The sequence below is a fragment of the Falco naumanni genome, chromosome 2 (assembly GCF_017639655.2).
Source record: "Falco naumanni isolate bFalNau1 chromosome 2, bFalNau1.pat, whole genome shotgun sequence".
In the NCBI taxonomy this organism is placed as follows: Eukaryota; Metazoa; Chordata; class Aves; order Falconiformes; family Falconidae; genus Falco; species Falco naumanni.
Window position 1 is genome coordinate 73,574,298 of NC_054055.1, and position 19,182 is coordinate 73,593,479.

Consider the following 19,182-nt stretch of genomic DNA (forward strand, 5'->3'; position numbering starts at 1 on the left):
AGTTTAAAAAAGGCTTTTAGGACTAACATCCTCCTTACTTTTACGAGTTGAGAAATCCTTCTTCTCCCTCACTGCTACACACCAGAAGTACACTAAAAATAGAGGAAAGGATGACATCTAATGCTTGGTTTTGAGTCGATGTGCCCTCAAACTCTTATGCACAGATCCTACTACCAGCTCATCTTCAGGAGACCCGGCTGTCAAAAGGTGCCAGCAGTCTCCGGTGTTTCAAGTCCTATGACACCCAGATCTGCTTTGAGTAGTTAAAGAGGCCTGAACCCCCTCAGGATCATGACGATCTCCATATACCTCCAACTGCTGCCACTGCATGGGGTTTTGAACCAAGAACAGCAATGAAAAGCAATTTCGCGAAGAAAGTGCAGGGTGGAACAACTCATCATCCACTTTTGCATAATGATCTATTCATCCTCCTTGGTGGAGTCAAAGATTCCTCATTTTGGAGGTAACACCTCTAATCAAGCTGTCTCTTTTTGTCTGTAAGGCTTTGCAAGCTATTTTCCTCCACTTGCCAGAGCGCAACCACGCACCTACTGTGAAAGGAGTGGCTGAGCGCTGACTGCCCTCAGCTCTAAGCAGGAGGGCAAGAACACCGAGCACCCGCAGTCCAGAGGAGCAGGTCCTGCCTGGCAAGGGGGGAACAAGCAGATCTTGCCGCAGCTCACCACGAGAGCCAGGACGGGCTGGTTGTTCCACCAACTCGCTGCACCTTCAGTGGCCTGGCAGAAAAACCTCCTCACTTTCTCTTACCTAGTTATGTTCTGCTGGGGAAAGCCCCACAGAAACAGCAGCTTTATCTCCAAGGAATGGCTCAGCTGACAAAAAAATCCCAACAAAACAACAGACCAACCCCAAAACCCAAAGCAAAGAGAAGGAAGCAGCCAGAAGCGATTACCTATCCACCTTCAGAGACCAGCCCTGCATCCCAAGCCATTGCCATGAAGCTAACACACCAAATACAGAGAGAGCTCACCAACAACTTTAAACAACCACCATCAGAAAGCTCCAGAGGCGTTTTGCTTCTTGAAACCCCAGCACAAACCTTGCTTCAAGCCTGAGCATATGAGTTTCTGTTAGAATAAATAAACAAATGCCCAGACTGCGCAACTTGTGATCCCTGCCGTAAAACAAGGAAGGACTGGACTGACAGGAGTGCTGGCTGGCAGACCTGCACTGGGACACTTGCCCAACACCTGCCTACACCCAGCTCAAGCTCCATCACAAGAACCACAGTTATTCTCAAATTAGAGACTGGCAAAAACCACAGCGTCCTCCTTTTGATAAATAAACAAATGCAAAAAAAAAAACTTCACATTTGGGCGAAAGTCCTCACAAGAGGTCAGACTCAAAGGTTTTACCCTAGAGGAAATGGAAGAGAGTTGCCAATAAATCAGATAAGCAATATTCTAATTTTTGGTCTGAGTATCTATAGATCAAGCTTTAGCTAAAAAAGGAAACAATGCTTCATATAGGTTTGTTTAACTGAGAGACTCCTGCCAACATGAAATGTTTCCTCTCCTGATCCCCCCCTATCAAAGCAGACACACCTGGCTGTGTGGCTGCTGTGGGACATGCCGGGAGTGGGACCCATGGCCCATAGCCCTCTCTCCCACTGCACCACACGACAGGTGAATGGCCACAAAGCACTGGCTCCAAGGAAGCACAGCAGGGGCATACTACAAAACACTTCTCCACCCATGCTCCAAAAACCATAGTGAAAAACGGCTGCCTGTTCTACACCAAAAATTACCGCACCTATCCAGGTAAAGGGGAGCTGACATTGAGTACAAGCAAAGTATCAACGCCCTCTCCCCAATCCACACATCTTCCTTCTTTCTCCTAAAACACAGTCCATCGATGACTTGGGTCCCTGCTTCAGGAGAGCCCCAGGTGTTCACAAAAGCCAGGCTCCTCAGCACTACAAACACACCTTCTGAAGACACGGCCCTTAGTCCCTGTGCATGCCATTTCAGAAAGCACACCTGCAAGCTTTTGGCCTCAATATTTATAACGGCACAGGAGTAATCCTCCAGCATCAGCTTTCTATGTTCAGACTATCAGACATTAGACCATCCGTGGATTTTTTTTTAATACTTGGAAAGTAATTTAAAAATAGAAATGAAAGCATAAGCAAAACCAGAATCCCATCTCACTTACTCTGTCATTTATTTAATAGCACAAGTGTGGGAAAGCCCCATCACCAGGCCAGAGGCACAATCTAAGAAACAAAAGCTTCCTGCTGCCCTCTGGGTTGTGAAAAGAAATACAGGAAGATGCATTATTCCAAGCCCTTCGGCATGACTTCCCAAAGACAGATCAGCATTTTTCGAACCGGGAAAACAAGCAATTAGGCACAGACTGTTACAAAAGGCTTCTTGTTTTAAGGTCTCTCACCGACTGCTCCACTTCGTAATTTTGCCAAAGGTATCTACACTCCTGGCGTTCCATTGGCCAAATTCAACGCTCCTGTTCTCCAGCTTTTTACTCCGGTACCTAGCAAGATGGGAAAGAGGAAGCAGCTCCTTCGTGCCCAGCTCTGACACACTTCCAAATGTCGGAAAGCCATGATTCATGCTTCCCCTCTGCCCACTGAGAAGCAAGCAGCGGAGGTTTGATAACAGTAGTGGCAGCAGAGGGACGGCTGGAGCTCTGCTACACTCACGCTGTGTTAGCCTGGAGACAACGTCCCACAGCCAGGTGACACCACCATATGGTACGTGCCACCCCCTTGCCTGATGCGGCAGCCCTGTGACAAGAACAAAAGATTTCCTTTAAGTTTGAGGCGGTTTCGCCTATCTTTTCTACTGTTGTTGATAAAACAAGCTCCAAAAGACAACGGCTGTTTCTAATGTACAATGATGGAGGGTTGGCAAAACCAGAAATTCCATGTGTGTCGTCCATGTGTCCCATCCCTAAGTCTCAGAAAAATTAATTCAAGAAAACTAAAAGACACAAAATCAGATAGTCTTGCCACCTTTACAGTCATTCACTATGGGTACTTACAGCTGAAACTGCTGGACAGGAGAGCTGATACTTTAACATATTCCTTTTTGGCAGAGAACACAAACTTCAAAGACCTACTTTAAAAAAGTGTGCTTAGGAGTTTACCTAAATGAGAACAGATTAAAATGCCGTAGTCATACTGATAATTATAGCTATACCAGTAAATTTACCCAAGCTGGGAGCACAACTTTCTTACTAAACTCCTACAACGTTGTGTTTTCAGCTTTGTACCTACCTGAGATTTTCCAGGATGGATTTTCTCAGGTTGAAAACATGTAAGAATTACTTCTGAAATAATCCTCTTTTTGTTATCTTTGTATCATGACCCATCATTACAGCACTGAAGTCAAGATGCACTCAATGAACATGTTTTCCTGGACATACAAAGCTTAATTAAAAACCATTGATTATCTGACATCCTCCTTCCAGGAGAAAGAATCACATGCACCAGCAAGCTGTTTTCCCCAGTTCTGGTGTTTGATGAGCACACCCATCCTTTGAAGCAGGAGACAGCACCGTCTGCGCCAATTCTCAGCTCCCTTTTCTGGATTTCAAAGTAAGAAAATCCCTGTCTCCTGCACAGACAAGGTTCAGCCTTACAATGCCAAGTTCCACCGTGTCCATGGATCATGAGCTATCAGTCAGAGGGTTTTTTAGGGAAACTCTGGGTATGTTAGTGCAAGGCCACTGACTCGCTTAAATTAAGATATTCTTCTTTTCCTCCAGTTCTGAAGCAGATGAGCACTGGGTGAGCCTTGTGCTGTGGAGAAGCTCGCTGAGCTGCCTCTGTCACATTTTGACCACAAGAAAAAACAACCCAAAAGAAAGGTGCCAGAACTTGATGCTCCTTTAGTGTTGTTTATATTTTGATTTAACTTCTGAGCTGGATTATTATTGAAACATATTCAGACAAAAGATTTGCCAGTCTTTTAAAAAGTCATAATTCTGTACTGTTGTTCTCAGCTGTGCAACTGTGTGGCAAGGAGTGTCCTGCTCACAACATCCCTTTGGTATTTAGAGGAGATGAATGTTAATCCTAGTAGGGACACTGCTTCCACAACTCCATCCTTACAGAATAACATCCAAGTCTTTGCAAAAGATGTACATACTTAATTCCAAGCATATCAGAAAACACCCAGCATGCATCTCTCAGCCTTGCTCTTTTAGGCCTCCTGAGGCTTCAGACTATTTGGAAAAAAAAAAAAATATGAATAGGAGCAAATTAGGGGAAAAAGTCTTTGGGGGAAAAAACCCCAACCAACCAACCAAAACCAAACATAAACCAAAAACAAACAAACAAACAAACAAAACAAACAAACAAACAAAAAAAACCCACCAAACCGAACATGAAAAGTGATCAAAGAATAGAAACCCAGAAGGTAAGGACAGAGAAAGCAGAAAGCAGAGAAAAGAGCATTAACTTCAGAATCACTGTGAGAGTGCTGTTGAATTACTGCTGTAACACTATTCAGCTCTCAAGTTCAAATGTAAAAAAAAAATTCCCCCAAATTCTGCAGAGTTAAGCAGTTATGAAAAAAATGTTGAGTTTGTAAGATTTCTTCCCGTGACAGAGTTAAGCAGGTCAGATTATTTACCAAAGGGAAGTTCAAAAGACTCAGGCACTCAATCTATAAATAGCTAGTACAGGAAAATGATACTTGATGGTAGGAGATAGTTCTTACACGTTTTCAGCAACGGCACACACAATCCAACAGATGTGACCTGTAGCTAGCAACCAAGTTTAAAAAAAAATATATATATATGGGTAAAGCAAATGAACTTACGTAACTGTAGGCTTCTCGAGACCTTGTTATAAATGTAGAAATACCACACAGCTCCCCTTTAACCTCTGCCACAATCATGTGGCCACTACTTCTCCAGAAACAGCCTCTAATGGCCTTAAGAGTCTATCCAGCTGAGCTTTAAAAAGACACTGTTTCCCAACATTAAAAGTTCAGCCTCGACTGGGTTTGATGATACCTAATTACAGATGAAAAATAAAGCCCTTCACCACAAAAATTATCAGATGAAATTCTATAGCTATGTCAGACAAGATCAGGAGATGACAACAATGGTAACATGTAATTGCAAAACATTTAAAAATATCAAAAGGTATATTGAGTATCCTGAAAATATATTAGGAAAGAATGGAAAGTAAATCCTTGGAGAGGTACAAATACCTATGCTGTTTAAATTACTTGGACACTGGCATTTGCACCTGGACTAAGGTTGTCAAGTTCCTACAGAAAACAGATAAACAGTATAATTCAGTCATTTGGTAACCAAAAAAAAACCACAAACAAAAAAACAACCAAAAAAAGTAGAGTGTATCAAGCTACAGTGAAAGCAACTCTTCCTCAGAAGGCACTTTAGACTATTTTACAGCATTTTACAGATTTAGACTATTATACAGCAAGCAGAGGCATTCATTTTATCATTTTATGGCAAACCTGGCTCTCCTTTTTGGAAAAAGTAGTAACAAGGTTAAACTTCCCTCAAATAAAAATAATTAATTACTAAATCCCATAGCTGACAGGCATCCTTTGCACCACTCACTCAAAGATTTGATACCCTGAGAACACCTAAGCACCCTCACCTTGAAATCTTTTAAGGATTTAACCTCACACAATCATCAAAGCAGTAAGCCAGCAGTCTTTCCACTTGAAAGGTGGGGGATTGCAGCAGGTAACAGTCTGGACACAGTGACAATTTCCAGGTGGTTTTTGCTGTCAGCTTCTTACAGCACATCTTTTGCCATACTGCTGCATACTGGAAAGACCAGGCAATGGACACAACTGGGTCTATTGCTACCACATGCTCGTCTCATGCCCTGGATACCACGGCAAGGGAAAGATGCGGATTAAGCAGGCAATGCCACAGAGCGGGAACCTCCGATATCACACATGGAGCCACAGCAGCCAACCTCACCACCCAGGGCTCTCCAGCTGGTAAGATGAGCAACGAAGCATCTCACTTACGCAACAGCTCAGCTGTTCATGGACAGTGATTTCCTTTTATCATTAATCTGCAATTAAAAAAAAGTATGAAAGAGACAATGATGTAAAAGAAAGCACTTTCTTCTTCCTAGGCTGTCCCCACAGCAGAGCTAGCAGCGCAATATTCTCCTGAGGTCCTATCCTCTTCAGAGCAGCCCATCTACTGCTGCTTTCTCTTCTGACAGACCCTCTCCCTCCCTGCCCCAAACACAGACACCCCCACCTCTGGCCACGCTTGGCCAGGCAGGCAGGAAGAGCTACCTGGGCAAAGACTGGAGCCAGGGTGGGAAGAGTCAGAGAAGGAGCAGCACTGGCTAAGCTCCTGCTGAAATTAATGAAAAGGAACAGGGTGCACAGGGAAATAGAAGAGTGCAAGTGCTCTTCCAGGAACAAAACATAAAACAAAGTCACCATTCAGATGGAAGAGAGAGGGCTGAGCACTGAAATTGTCACAAACTCTTTATTTTTACAAACTGTACAAGCCAGACCACAGGGAGTCATTCACTTCACATTGTTAGACACCAGTATCTTAAATACACATCTCAAAAAACAAAATTAAGAATTCCAAGCCTGTATTTTCAGTCATTTAACCAACAAGCTCCAATAAAACTTGGAAGTTTAAAATAAGCGTGAATCCATTCAAAATGCAGGTAGTTACACTTCAAACAGCCTGAAACAGTTAAGAAAAAACATATCCCGTGGCCACCGTAACTGCAGGACAAGTTCCCATTGTTCGAGAGAAGTCGGGGGGCCCAGTCACAAAAGGCTGGATCAGCAGTTCTGGGCTGCAGCTGGCAGCCAGGGGCTGCACACCTCGCTTTGAGCTGGGATCAGCAAAGCCTGACCCACTCAAGCACAGTTTCTCTTTCTCCTCTGCAGCAGAAGTCACCACGCTATGTTCAGCAACATGCTAGTGCAATTGCCAAAGTAGGGCAAGAAGAGATGCTGCAGCACACCCTGCCTCCCAGTGCACAGAACGGGCCACAGACGCACTCAGTAACACAAACGCTTGAAACCAGCATACACCCAACACCAACAAAACATATGCAAATATTAGTGTGAGAATACAGCCCAAGAAAGCAGAGGTGTTTTGGGACGTTCAGGGACTGTGTTTGGTAAGACTGTGCTCTAAGTAACCCCAAAAGATCTCAAATGTGAAATTTGTAAGTTGAAAAAATTACTTCATATCCAAAAAAATGGAAAAGGATCATGCCAAAGAGTGAGATAATTAAGGTGGAGTTTAAATGACTAACAAAAAACTGCTGGATTACAGACATTTCAGAATATTTTATGACTTTGCAGATGAGAACGCCATTTCATTTGACTGAAAACAGGTGTCAGAAAGGATGCTCTGTATCTTTTTGCAGCACTGGACACATTTCTTAATTTTGCTTTTAAATAGATGCATTTGATCTCCAAGTGCTTGTACATGTTCCCAAGCCCAAAATAAGACAAAGAGGAAGTATGTCTGCACTTTAAATAGTACTTCCTTTGACACTGCCTCTCTTCTTTCCTAAGCCTGCAAAAGCACCTTTGAATCAAACTAAAACAGAATCTCAAGGCTGGCACATACACTGAAGATTACAATTGCTGTGCAATCCATTAATTGAAACAATTATCCAAATGAGTTGTTTTGTTTCTTTAAAATAGGCATAAACACATAAATAAAGCAAGCAAAGCTTACCCTACTTTACAGGACAGAATACCTTTATGAAAATCGGGAAAATTCTATTCAGAACAGTTAAAGAGGGAAAAGAGAAGCATATCCTTCAAAAAGGAAGAACAAAGGCATTCCACAGTCCATGTGTAGGACAAACTAAAACAGAGATTAATTTTACAAGATGACTGAATGGCCTGCTGAACCAGGGTCTGTGGGACCAATCTCAGTGAACTCCATGGGAGCGAATGACAACATTCCCACAGGAATAGGCTTGGTCTGCACAGCAGCAGAAGTCAAGTTTTATCCCTATAGCTACACATTTTCAGATTTCTTCTGTCGCATTACGCCATTCTTCTAAGTTACTGGCTTGCAGAAAATCAATTAAATCCTTTTTCTATGGAGAAAATTTGATCCAATATTCTATGTAATGTTCCTACTCAAGTTAAACTGTGAGACTGATCACAAAAGGCCCTGTGAAGGGAAGAGCTAACAAAAGGAACAGATTTTCTCTTCCAAGAACAGCACAGTGATTACTGTAATATTACTTTTCTTTCAAACCTCCAAGATTGGTCTCAAAAATTCCCTTTTAGTTCCATTTTAATTAAACTTCAGAAGCGTCAGCTGTTCAACAGCATACCTATTAATCCAGACCAAGCAGAAAACATTTTAACAGACTGATAACTAAAGTGCTTCAGAGAACAGCAATGTGCTGGATCTTCACCGGCTGATTGCTCTTTTTCCCTGTGCTCTGGACAGCACAATCTGTCTTTTTGCCAAGGGGACCAGCATAAGATATTCCTTTTGGGACTGGAGCTCCTCTTCGTTCCTAAGCAACAGATTTGCATAAGCTGAAGGAGCAAAGAAAAATGCTTTTCACATCATTTAGTGGCCTGCCTGATTAAAGTAAAAGACAGAAGATAGCAAACAGCAGCTGACAGTTCTGTGTGTCACAGATTTGACATACTGTTAAGCTTTCAAAAATACATCTGTGATTGGAATAAAAAAAAAGGCTCAATAGATGCAAAAGAGAAAACAAAAATTCTGGCATTGAATTATCCCATCCCAGCACCATAGCAATTCCCAGAACACCCACATAATGTAAACAATTAATTTAGTATTAGACACCTACGGGGCAGTGTGGCTCACATTAACTGCTTTGCCCTGCCACTGTAGGGGCGCAGAGGGGGAAGCAGGCTTCCAGGCACAGCCACAGGTTTGAGGGAAAATGTAAGGCTAAAGCACAGAGGTTTTATGTTTGGTGGGTCACACTGTCCAAACTAAAAGCTCCTTGTGTTCAGTCGTGTATGTTTCTTTCATGCAACCTTCTTCATTAAGGTAGCCTACATTGCTACCTGTCCAGCTTCTGTTCCCTGCAGGGAAACATCATGACAAGCAGTCCCGGTCTCTTTACACAATACTTACACTATGACTGTGCAAACAAGGTTCAAGCGCTCAGTGATACACCACTCTTACCGCCTCGAAAACCAAATTCTGTGTGATACTGAACACTTTGGCAAGCAATGGCAGCACCATCAGTGCAACCTGAAAGCCACACTTTCATGAGTCAGTACTGTTCCTCCCTCCCTCCCACAAGATAATTAAGGTCAGGAGGACACCGCTGCTAAGGATGCTGTCATTTAGCTGAAATGGCTTGCTGACACACTGACCACCAGCACTCAGATGATGATCAGTCATGCTTGTCAAGTAACTATAGGCTTTCTCTTCCAATGTCCTGGATGAATTCAAGCACATTTCCAATGACAGGAAGGCCTGACACTCAGTATCATCAGGTTATAAATGGGAATTCTCAGGCTCTTTGGACAAAGCCTACACCAAGCCTGGTGAGCCACGGTAGGACACAATTGTTTTTCTTGATGCCTGCCACCAGCTGCAGGTCTACTAGCTACTCCCTTTTAAAGCATCAGTAAAAAAACTCCCACAATTAGAGGACATCATGCAACCCTAGCACTCCCATATCACAGCACAAGGCTGGAGTCACCACGTTCTTGTTAGCAAGTCAGCACAAGAGCAGATTTATTTTTTCCTGCTCTGTTAGCAGCCAGAAGTAGCACATAGATGAGTACATACAAATTCTACAGCAGCAGCACCTGCAGCAGACAGCAAGTCATCACCAGGTATTCCAACAGGAAGCCTGGCTAGTACTATGCATCTGCAGCATCCTTCCGTACCTTGAAGCTCTGGAGGAGGGATGCAACTTGCTAATGATAAAATACAGGGTCAAATGCTATCCCCATGCAGGAATCTCAAGTGCAGTGTGATGCACACACTTCAGAAATGGGAAACTGGTTCTCCTCATCCCCACTCATTTTATTTGAGAATCCACTGCAACGATATGGGAGAAGCTTAACCCTGTAAAGTTTGCTCCAAAGTCATCCCACACATGCGAACAAGGAGAGAGGGCCTGTCGCTGCAGCTTGGTCTGCAGCACGCAACTCCCTCTGCAATGGCACTTGCACTACAGGAATTCACAGAGGGCTTTGGTTTGGTTTGGGTTATCTGTGTACATAAGCCAATATAAACTAAAAAAATCGCTGTTGGTGGGGCTAGATGGCTGATGGGGTTTGTGCTGATTTACTGATTAATCCTTAGAGAGCTGAGTTAGTTCTGAGCGAACATGGAAAAAAATTCATTAATCCTAAACTTACGTACAGATTAAAACCCCTTCTGCAATACTTGGTCTCTCTTCAGGCTAGAATGGAAGATTGAACTGTTGTCTCATTTTAGGTTAGGTGTGCTGAGATCCATTTTGCCACACTTACTTTAACTTACTTTTAACTTTAACACTCCCTGATATTACATCTTTGAGTTGCACCAACTGCAACTTACATTTTGCTTGTCCTTCAACTTCCAGTTCTCTTATTGCTTCTTGACTAACTTCCTCTCCTTCTCTTTTTCATATTCTTTTCCTCTCACTGAGTTCACTCCTCCCCTCCCCTTTCGTTTAATCTTGTTTTTCTGCTTTGGCCATTTTACTGTGACGCTGCTGTTATCTCCTGCAGCTGTCCTCAGCGCACATTTCTTCCATACTTCTGTTTCTGATTCTTACTGGTGCTGCAAGGGTGTGTAAGGAAGCAATGCTGCACAGCATTGCTTTGGGCAAGACTAAAGCTTAGCACAGAAGCTAAGCACTGAAGCACAGAGCTTATGGCACGTTCAGCAGCTGTGAAAAGCTCTGTGAAAAGCTCTCTCGTTTCTTAGCAAAGATAATACTGCCAGCGTAAGGATTCTGCAAAGAACAAGGAAGAAAGCAGCAAGAGCAATAACCACCCCAGAAAGCACAGGAGAAAGCACGTGCACATGGAGTTAGCCTGCCATTGCTCAGACACAGCACCCTTCATCCTGCAGAAAGAGCACCATCACAAATTGCTCATCCTCATACCTATTCAACATGGGTTTGGTTGGTTGTCCTTTATATTTGGTGTGGAGGAACTGCTGTTACTTTAATCAAAAAAGGGCACACCTGTGTGCACACACTGAAAGGAGCAGTGGACAGTGGGCTGAGCAACAGTCTGTCACATACAGGCGAGGGGGATGAGCCACAAAGATGGAAAGACAGGAGTCTGGAATCTTCAGATTTCCAACTAAGCAACAACACAACCCCTCAGCCTTACGCAAACTGTTCATTTAAGCACGTGAGTTCTGGAACTGTATTTGGATTTCACAAAACTGGGGAGAAATAAAGAACAAAACATCGTTTTCTCAAGGGAGGGGAGGACAGCACTCTCTTCCTGAGCCGAGTTCCAGACATGGTTGCTCCAGGACCAGCCTTACCACTTCCCAGCAGAGCCTGCTGGGCAGTAGCCCCTTCCTCCATGCAGGCCACCTGCCACAGCACCACTGGGGGCAACTGCCCACCTGGGGGCAGCCCCCCAAATCTCCCTTCCATAGCGTTTGTGTTATGCATCCAGCTCCGTCTTACAGCATATGCCCCCCAATCACGACAGGCATTAATTATACCCAGTTTATTATACCAGGGAAGTTTAAAAAGCCAACGAAGGCTTCAATAAAACTTACTCTTTAAAACAAAGGCTGTGTGCTATCATTCCCACTCCTTCCCTCTACCTGTAAATACTTAGTGAATCAACAATATAACTCTCTCAACTTTCATTTAACTAAAAAAAGTAATTACACCACTTTATCTGAAAAATAGGTTGGAAGATATGTTAGGCAAATTTGTACTATTTGTGCTTAAAAGTAGCTTTTCATTTAATATCCAACATAAGAATAATGTGCAATTTTGCAAAAATTATGGTATTTAACTAGAACAGGCTTCAAAAACTGTTAAGAAAAAAAAAATGTACCACTGTGATCGCTATGGGAAAGAGGGGGAGAACTAAACAAGAAGCAAGTTACAATTTAATAGTTCTCTTTAAAAATTAAGGAAATACTACAGGACAGGGTGGAGGAGAAAACAGAAATAAGCAAATAGCTTTTAATTTCTTAAGCTTTCTTTTTCCTCTAAAAAAGCTCATCATCTGTAACATTTTATACTTTCACTTTTATACAATGCATGAAAATATGCAGTTTCAGTGAAAATTCATCAAAAGCTTTACTTCTGATACCACCTAATAAGCATCCACATCTGTTTTACCTTAAAGTTTACCTGAACTTTAAACTCAGAATGTATAATTCAGTGTACTCTCCTTATCGATTTAATATATGTCAGTGAGCCCACTTAAAATAATTAGAGCTATACTGAAAGACTATAAATCAAGTTCAGGTCTACATCATTTTTATTTCCTGCCAACAAAGTGTCCATGTCCCTATGAGAATTAAAGTATTTTAAAGTGACATACAGCACTACAATATTTTTACCTAAACCCTGGAAACAAATATACCTGTAGTGCATAAATTAAGCACCTCCAAAAGTTCCTTGTACCATTTACACAGCTGGAATCACACTACTCAGCACATCAACTCTTGAAACTCATGTCCAAACATAATACCACAGTACTGATTTTGAAATCTGAGTATTTGTTTCTAAAACCAAAATGACCATTTATATTTTTCTCTGACTTAATATTTTATTCATTCATAAGAACATTACTGATGCTCAACCTGCTAATCATTTGTAGAGAATGTCTTACTAGATAAGCATAAGTCTAGATCCTGCCTGAAGTCTTAAGATGCCTTTCAGTGGAGGGAGAGGAATGGGAATGGCATTTTTTGCTCCAAATGAGTAATTCTTGGCTTTAAAAAGTTGCTTGATCATTCTATTACCTCCTGGCCAATATTGCTGAAAAGCAGACCAGCAGAAACCAGCCCTGTGAGAGGCTTGCTGGGACACATCCCATTAAACTGAGAAAATCTCCTACATCTGGTCCAAGCATGGAGAAAACATGCAATTTCGTGCTCACAAACCAGGTGGAAAGGAGGGCACCACAGCCTGCTGCCCTGGCGTTTACCTCTAATGAAAGCAAGAACAGAAGCATCAGTTCCTCACGTGCTACCCGATAACTGGAAATAAGAAAAGCTTTATTAAAGTCCACAGGTAGAGCCTCCCTCCCCTCTTGCGGAGGACATTCGCTTTAAGCTGTGCCTATGCTAGGGCACATGTCCTGGCAATGCACACACACAACCACAGAGCAACCACACAACTGAAGGACCACCATGTCCACCTTTACTTCTCTCTGGTTATCAAGAAGAGTTTAACAGGGACCTCACAGCATGACTTGGAGGGTTGCAAATCCACACCTGGCAGACCACAGCTGGGTAAATGCCACACAGGGAGTGCCCAGCAAGCAGCTCATTCAGGTACCATGGGAGCCCTCCCTGAGCTCAGTGCCTCACCAGGCCGTGAGACTGATGCCCCACTGGGGTCCCTGCCAGCAGAAGCAGAGGTCTGGCACAATGAAACAACCACAGAAAATGTGGGGAAGGGATACAGCAGCAGGGCACAAGCACTGCTCCTAGCTATCCCCAGAAGCAGGAACCACCACCTCCCAGCCAGGAAAGCTTGGAGAGCTGGGCTCCTTGCCCAGTAGCCCCAGCCAGATCTGCTCGCAACTCTGCTGCCCACAACCTGAAATCATCTCTCCCACAACGGTCTTTCTGTAGAAAGGCTACACAGCTATAAATGCATTTGCTGTCCTGCTGACCGTCAGCCTGAGGGGAACAGGATTTCTACTGAGGTGGCAAATGCCTGACAATCATTTGTGTCACACCCACCTTCACCGCGACCCTGCTTTTTCCAGTTAGAAGTCTGAGACGGCCACTTTTCACAAAAAACACTGAACTGTTTGAAGATGGGATTTTCTCTACAACGCACACGTTTATGAATGCACATATACTTACAGACATAACAGAGAGCAAACAGTACATGCTGACACAGAGAAAATCTCTTAAGTTCTATGAAGAAAACAAGCTTCAGAGGTTTTTGCCAGCATGTTTACAAGAGATAAGGAGCTACCCAAAATATGAGTTACAGCATTTCTAGTGCCAAGATACAGAAATATTATCTGTTATTTTGCACCCTCTGCCTTCCTGTAGCAAGTCTCATCAATGCATCATACCTATATTTTACCACTGGAAAGGGAGGTGATGTGGATTAAAGGCATTATACTTACACCATGCAAATCAGTACACACTCTCAGTTATGAGTATTACACAGCAAAGCATGTGCTTGACCCCCACAAACACCAGCTTCTAAGGGCATATGTATAGTAAAGAAGCATCCTAAACCAATGTCAATAGCTTAAAATACCACTAAGTTCTCAGGTTTTGTAGGTATACAACCCTATTTCACAAGGCTGAAACATCCTCCTTTCACTTTACTGTGTCAGTTTCACACACATGCGCACAAAAAAAAGGACAAGCACAGGTGGCTTTCACATGTTATATACTCAAATAACAATGTAGCCATACTAACAAAATGCCTTGCAAGAATAAGGTCTGTCAGAGGCCACTTGTAACAAGGTATATGTTCTAAATATCAATATTTTCCAGATCTCTTAAATTTAGTGTTCCCTCTCTGTGTGATCTGAAAGCACGTCCAAATGGAAGCTCGGGACTGTTGAAACGAATCACATTCCTACCATCTGAACCACTTCACTGGCCATTCACGCCTGGGTTGTGTCAAGCTCCTGCAGCATCCCTAGGTAAACAAGCACTTAATTTGGTTCAAGAATAATTGCTTATGAAGTTGGGGCTTGCCATAGTAACTACAGCTATTTAAAATATATATAAAAAACAAAAATTCAGAAACGCACACTGTCACTGTTTCAAGAGAAGCAAAGTCAATCATATGGCTGAGTTCCAATTCACTATGGTATAACATTATATGGTATAACTGCCCGACATTAAAGTTTACTTTACTTGTTGGTACAGCAAAGGAATCACATGAAGAACTTGCCCTGAGAATGCAAAGGAACGCCTGTAGGATGAAACTGTCTTGTTGTGTGCATAAATACGTGTGGAAATCATGGTAAAATCAATTTGCTCTTGTATAGCATTGCGAGCAATTTAGCAGCTTTTGGGCCAAAGGATGAATAAAGCTCAATCCAAGAAAAGAAGTTTTGTGGAGATTTTTTGTTCCAACTTTGCAGCTCAAATCCAACCACCCTGAAGCTTCTACCTCAGCCTGAATATCTTGGATATCTTTGAGAAACGAAACAAAAAATAAAAATCATGTGATTCTGGGAAGAGAGTTATGACAAGATTGTGAAACCTACCCTCAGGAACGAGCCACCTTCCAAGACATCTCTCTTGCAGCATGAATAAACAAAGCACTAAGCAAAACTTAAGGAACATATCAAACAAACCTCTAACATAAAACATCAAACACATAGCTGGAACAGATATCTGTTAGCTACTTAACTACACTTTGAAGTCGTGTAATGGGTCAAGAGAATTCACGGGTTCAAGCCCAGGGGCTCATTTCCACCTAAGGCAAACTGAAGAAACAAGGACCTTTTTAATGAACACTTTGGATAATACAGGTATATCACTAAAGGACCACAGCTTTTGAAAGTCACACATTCAGAAGTTAAAAACTGAGAAGTCTGGATTGTCTGTGGAACATCCCCTTTCTTATGACAGAGATCGTTTTTTTTAAACACCTATTCATATATTCATACAAACAGTAATTCAGCTCCACTTAGACTCAAATATTGTGATATTTATTAAGTTATAAGTTTTAAGTTAACACGCCAGAACACATTTCAAACACCACTCTGCTCTCCTTTATCATGACCCTCAATGGGAACTGACCAAACCCAAGGTCTGTAAACAAAACACACGAAGTCTTAGTCATCTTCAGCAGGGCAGTTTGGGGGGGTGGGGGTGGGGGTGTTACTTCTCAAGATTCCAAGATCCTTCTTCTCTAAATAAATAAATAAACGAGGCGTAGCAATCTAAAACCCACAGAGTACAACTGAGATATTTCACCAAACACATAACCCTTTTAAATAACTAAACAAATAAAAAAGAAATCTAAGCTACTGCAGAGGAATACTACTGTACGTTTCTTAGAGGGCAAAGCCAGCAAGCTTTAACAATACTGGGACTCAGCCTTCCTGCTGTACCCCAGTGCTATACAGGCTGTTTCTGAATCCCTCCTCCTCCCTCCTGGCAGCTACAGAGACAACTGGCTGCCTACACCAGCTAGACTTCACAGACCAGTTGTCTGGGAACGCTTAAAGAGCCTTTTACGTTAGACCAGGAAAAAACATGTTTGCAAATGCAAAAAAGAGTTTTTAAAAGGTAAAAAACCCCAGGACTTAAAGCCAAGAACCAGAACACTTAAATAAGGACTGGGGATGCAATTTCTAGCATATAGCTCAGAGACACTCAGTCTGAGCATAAAACAGTTCGTTTAAGTGCAATTAATACAAATGTAATCCAAAGATCACAGAACTGCATTACAGCATTATTAGAAGTTCCACTTTGAAAAACATGCTAACCAGCACCACTGCAGGTGTACGTGTTCAGTGAGTTTATTATAATAAAGTTATGGCAAATAAGTAACTGGAATGCAATAAGGACTGGAGTTGCTCATTAGCCTAGGCTTTCCATTTCCCACAGTTTACAGCAAAGCGTGGTATGACCTTCTAATTAAGGAGAAATTCCTCCAGACAGCTTTCCTCCCCCTCCAGTACATGCTCTCCAGCCACCACTTCAGGCAGACTGGCTACATCCCACAAAAACAACTTCTTCCTAACAGCCTCCCTGGCGCAACCAACTATTTACATGTGTAAGTGCTACTCAAACCTGTCATCAAAAGGCACAGGAATAAAAATCAAAGCAATGAGAGCCTACTGCAAGGCAGAGCCGATTAGCAAGAGCTGCTGATGAACTGCACGCACGGAGTGCGATGAACTACACACACACATCACACACATCAGATAAAGTGCGTGCGTGTTTTCATCTCCTTGCTCGGAAGGACAGGCAGTGGAGGGATGGGGCACCAGACCATCCATCGGGGGAGTTCGGCGCTTATGTTGCTGCTCTCGCTACAGCAGAGTTATTTTAACTGGATACAATTCAGCTTCCTCAAGAGGAAGCCGCTTCATGTCCTTACACGGACGCCAGACCACCGCCTGCATCGGAAGGGCAGGACAAGCTTGCAGAGGGCTTTTTATTTTTATTTTTTACCCACCTAACCCGCTCCCGGCGAGCCTAGGAAGCGGAGCTCCGACCACCCCCGTGTGACAGACGCAGGGGCTACGCACAAGAGAACGCGTCGCCCCGACGCCCAGGCGCGGCCAACACCGGCTTGTAGGTGACTGCCCCCGGGGCCTCACCCGCTGGCGGGGCATGGCCACCTGCCCCCCGCCCCCGGCCCGCCGCGGCTCTGAGGGGACGCCCGGCACCCCGGGGCCCGGCTCCACCCGAGCACCGGGAACCCCGCGGCGCCACCGGCCCCGCCAAGCCGGCAGCCCCGGGGAGGCCCCGCGGCGGGGCGGGCCCAGCCCGCTGCCAGGGGTCAGCCCTCGGGAGCGCCAGAAACAGACCGGGGGGGTACATACATCGATCGGAAATAAGCGCCCGGGGCTCACGGCCGCCCGCCAGCGGGGCGCGGAGGGGGCGCGGAGCTGCCCGGCGCCTCAGATAAAGCGCCGGTACGCGGGGGAGGGGGGCGAAGCCGCCCCCGACGCGGCGGATCCGCCGCCGGAACGGCCGCACCCCGCGGGCAGGCCGCTCCGGGCCCGAGGAAGCGCTGCTCACCCGCTCGCCGCCGGCTCCCGGGAACGGCGATGCCCGGCGCCGGGAGGGGCCCGTCTGTCCGCCCGCCCAGAGGCTCCGCTGGGCCGGGCCCGGCCCGTCCGCCGCCGCCGCCAAGGGTCGCGTCGGCCCGGCGGCTCCGCTCCTGGGCCGCGCCTGGCGGGGAGTTTCCTGTCTGAGTCACTTCAACCGGGAGCTGCGCAGGGAAACACCCTTCCTGCCGCCCCAGCTCCTCCTCCTCCCGCCTCATCCCAAACCTGCCGCCCCTTCCCCCCCGCCGCCGCCGGCTCCGGCTCCTCCTCCTCCCGGGGCGCCGGCAGCCGTCCCGGGGCTACCGCAGGCGGCAGAGCGGCGTGCCCGGCTCCGCGGCCTCAGCCGCCTCCTGAACGAAAGCCCTTTGCTGGGCCATACGCACAGGGAAATCTCTCTATATACGATGACAACTACATGGAAGAGGACGGCACCCCCCTCGTACTTGTACACAAAGCAGAGAAAGTCCCACTCGGCGCCCGGGTGCCCCCAGCATCACCGTGAGAGCCCCCCGTAGGGAACACCGGCCGTAACAGGTCACTCGCTTATTCCCACTCCCCCGCTTCGGCGGGGTGGCGAGGGAAGGAGCCCGGCCGCAGGGACGCAGCACGCAGCCTTACCGGGGCACCGCGGGGCAGCCCCTGGGAAACACTGCCCCGTGCCCTCTAGAGGGCGCCCCTGCCTGCTTTTTCCCCACCCCATACGCCGCTGTTCAACGGGAACTAAACAGAACAAACAAGAGCTGTTTTCCACTGCCTTTGACAACCTCCCGCCTTTTTTTTCCGTAAAGCCCAAGAAACACGTATCTAACCGCTCATTTTAAACCTTGCTTACCTTTTTCCATCTAATGTTCTCCCATTTCAAGTTCTGTTTTTATTTCTTCATCTATATGTTGCTGCACCACAACAGCAAACTGCCCACTCTTTTTCACTAAAGTTTGTCAAGATTGTTCTTTCCATCCATTATTTTATGGCAGAATTCAAAAACCTTCTTATGCAGGGGTTACGCTACATTGAGAGCATGGAAACTTCCTAAAAATTTTTTTAAAGCCTATCTGCTTGTATTTGACTGCTCCAAGTTGCAGCCAACATTTTATCTACTCTTGAAAATCCTCTCTAATCATCAGCAAACCACAAAACTACTGCTGTAGCAAGCAATTTTAGGTCTCCGTTTTCAATATCTGTTAGTGGGGCACTATTAATGATTTTTGTGCTGAGAACTGAATAAATAGTCCTTTATTTTGTGTAATTTTTTTCAAAGAAGTTTCTAATGTATTAACTTTCCTCAAATAGC

General features: G+C 44.7%; 1 protein-coding gene across 2 annotated transcripts in view; it reads right to left on the minus strand.

The window, feature by feature from the left end:
* CYFIP1 (cytoplasmic FMR1 interacting protein 1) overlaps positions 1-18,048 on the minus strand; it is a 76,583-nt gene extending 58,535 nt beyond the window's left edge. Inside the window, exon 1 of one of the 2 annotated variants that reach the window (XM_040584828.1) lies at positions 17,863-18,048. The gene's annotated coding sequence lies outside the window, so the exon portion shown is untranslated. The remainder of the gene's footprint in view (positions 1-17,862) is intronic. The other variant, XM_040584827.1, reaches the window with a different exon arrangement.
* Positions 18,049-19,182: the final 1,134 nt, after the last annotated feature.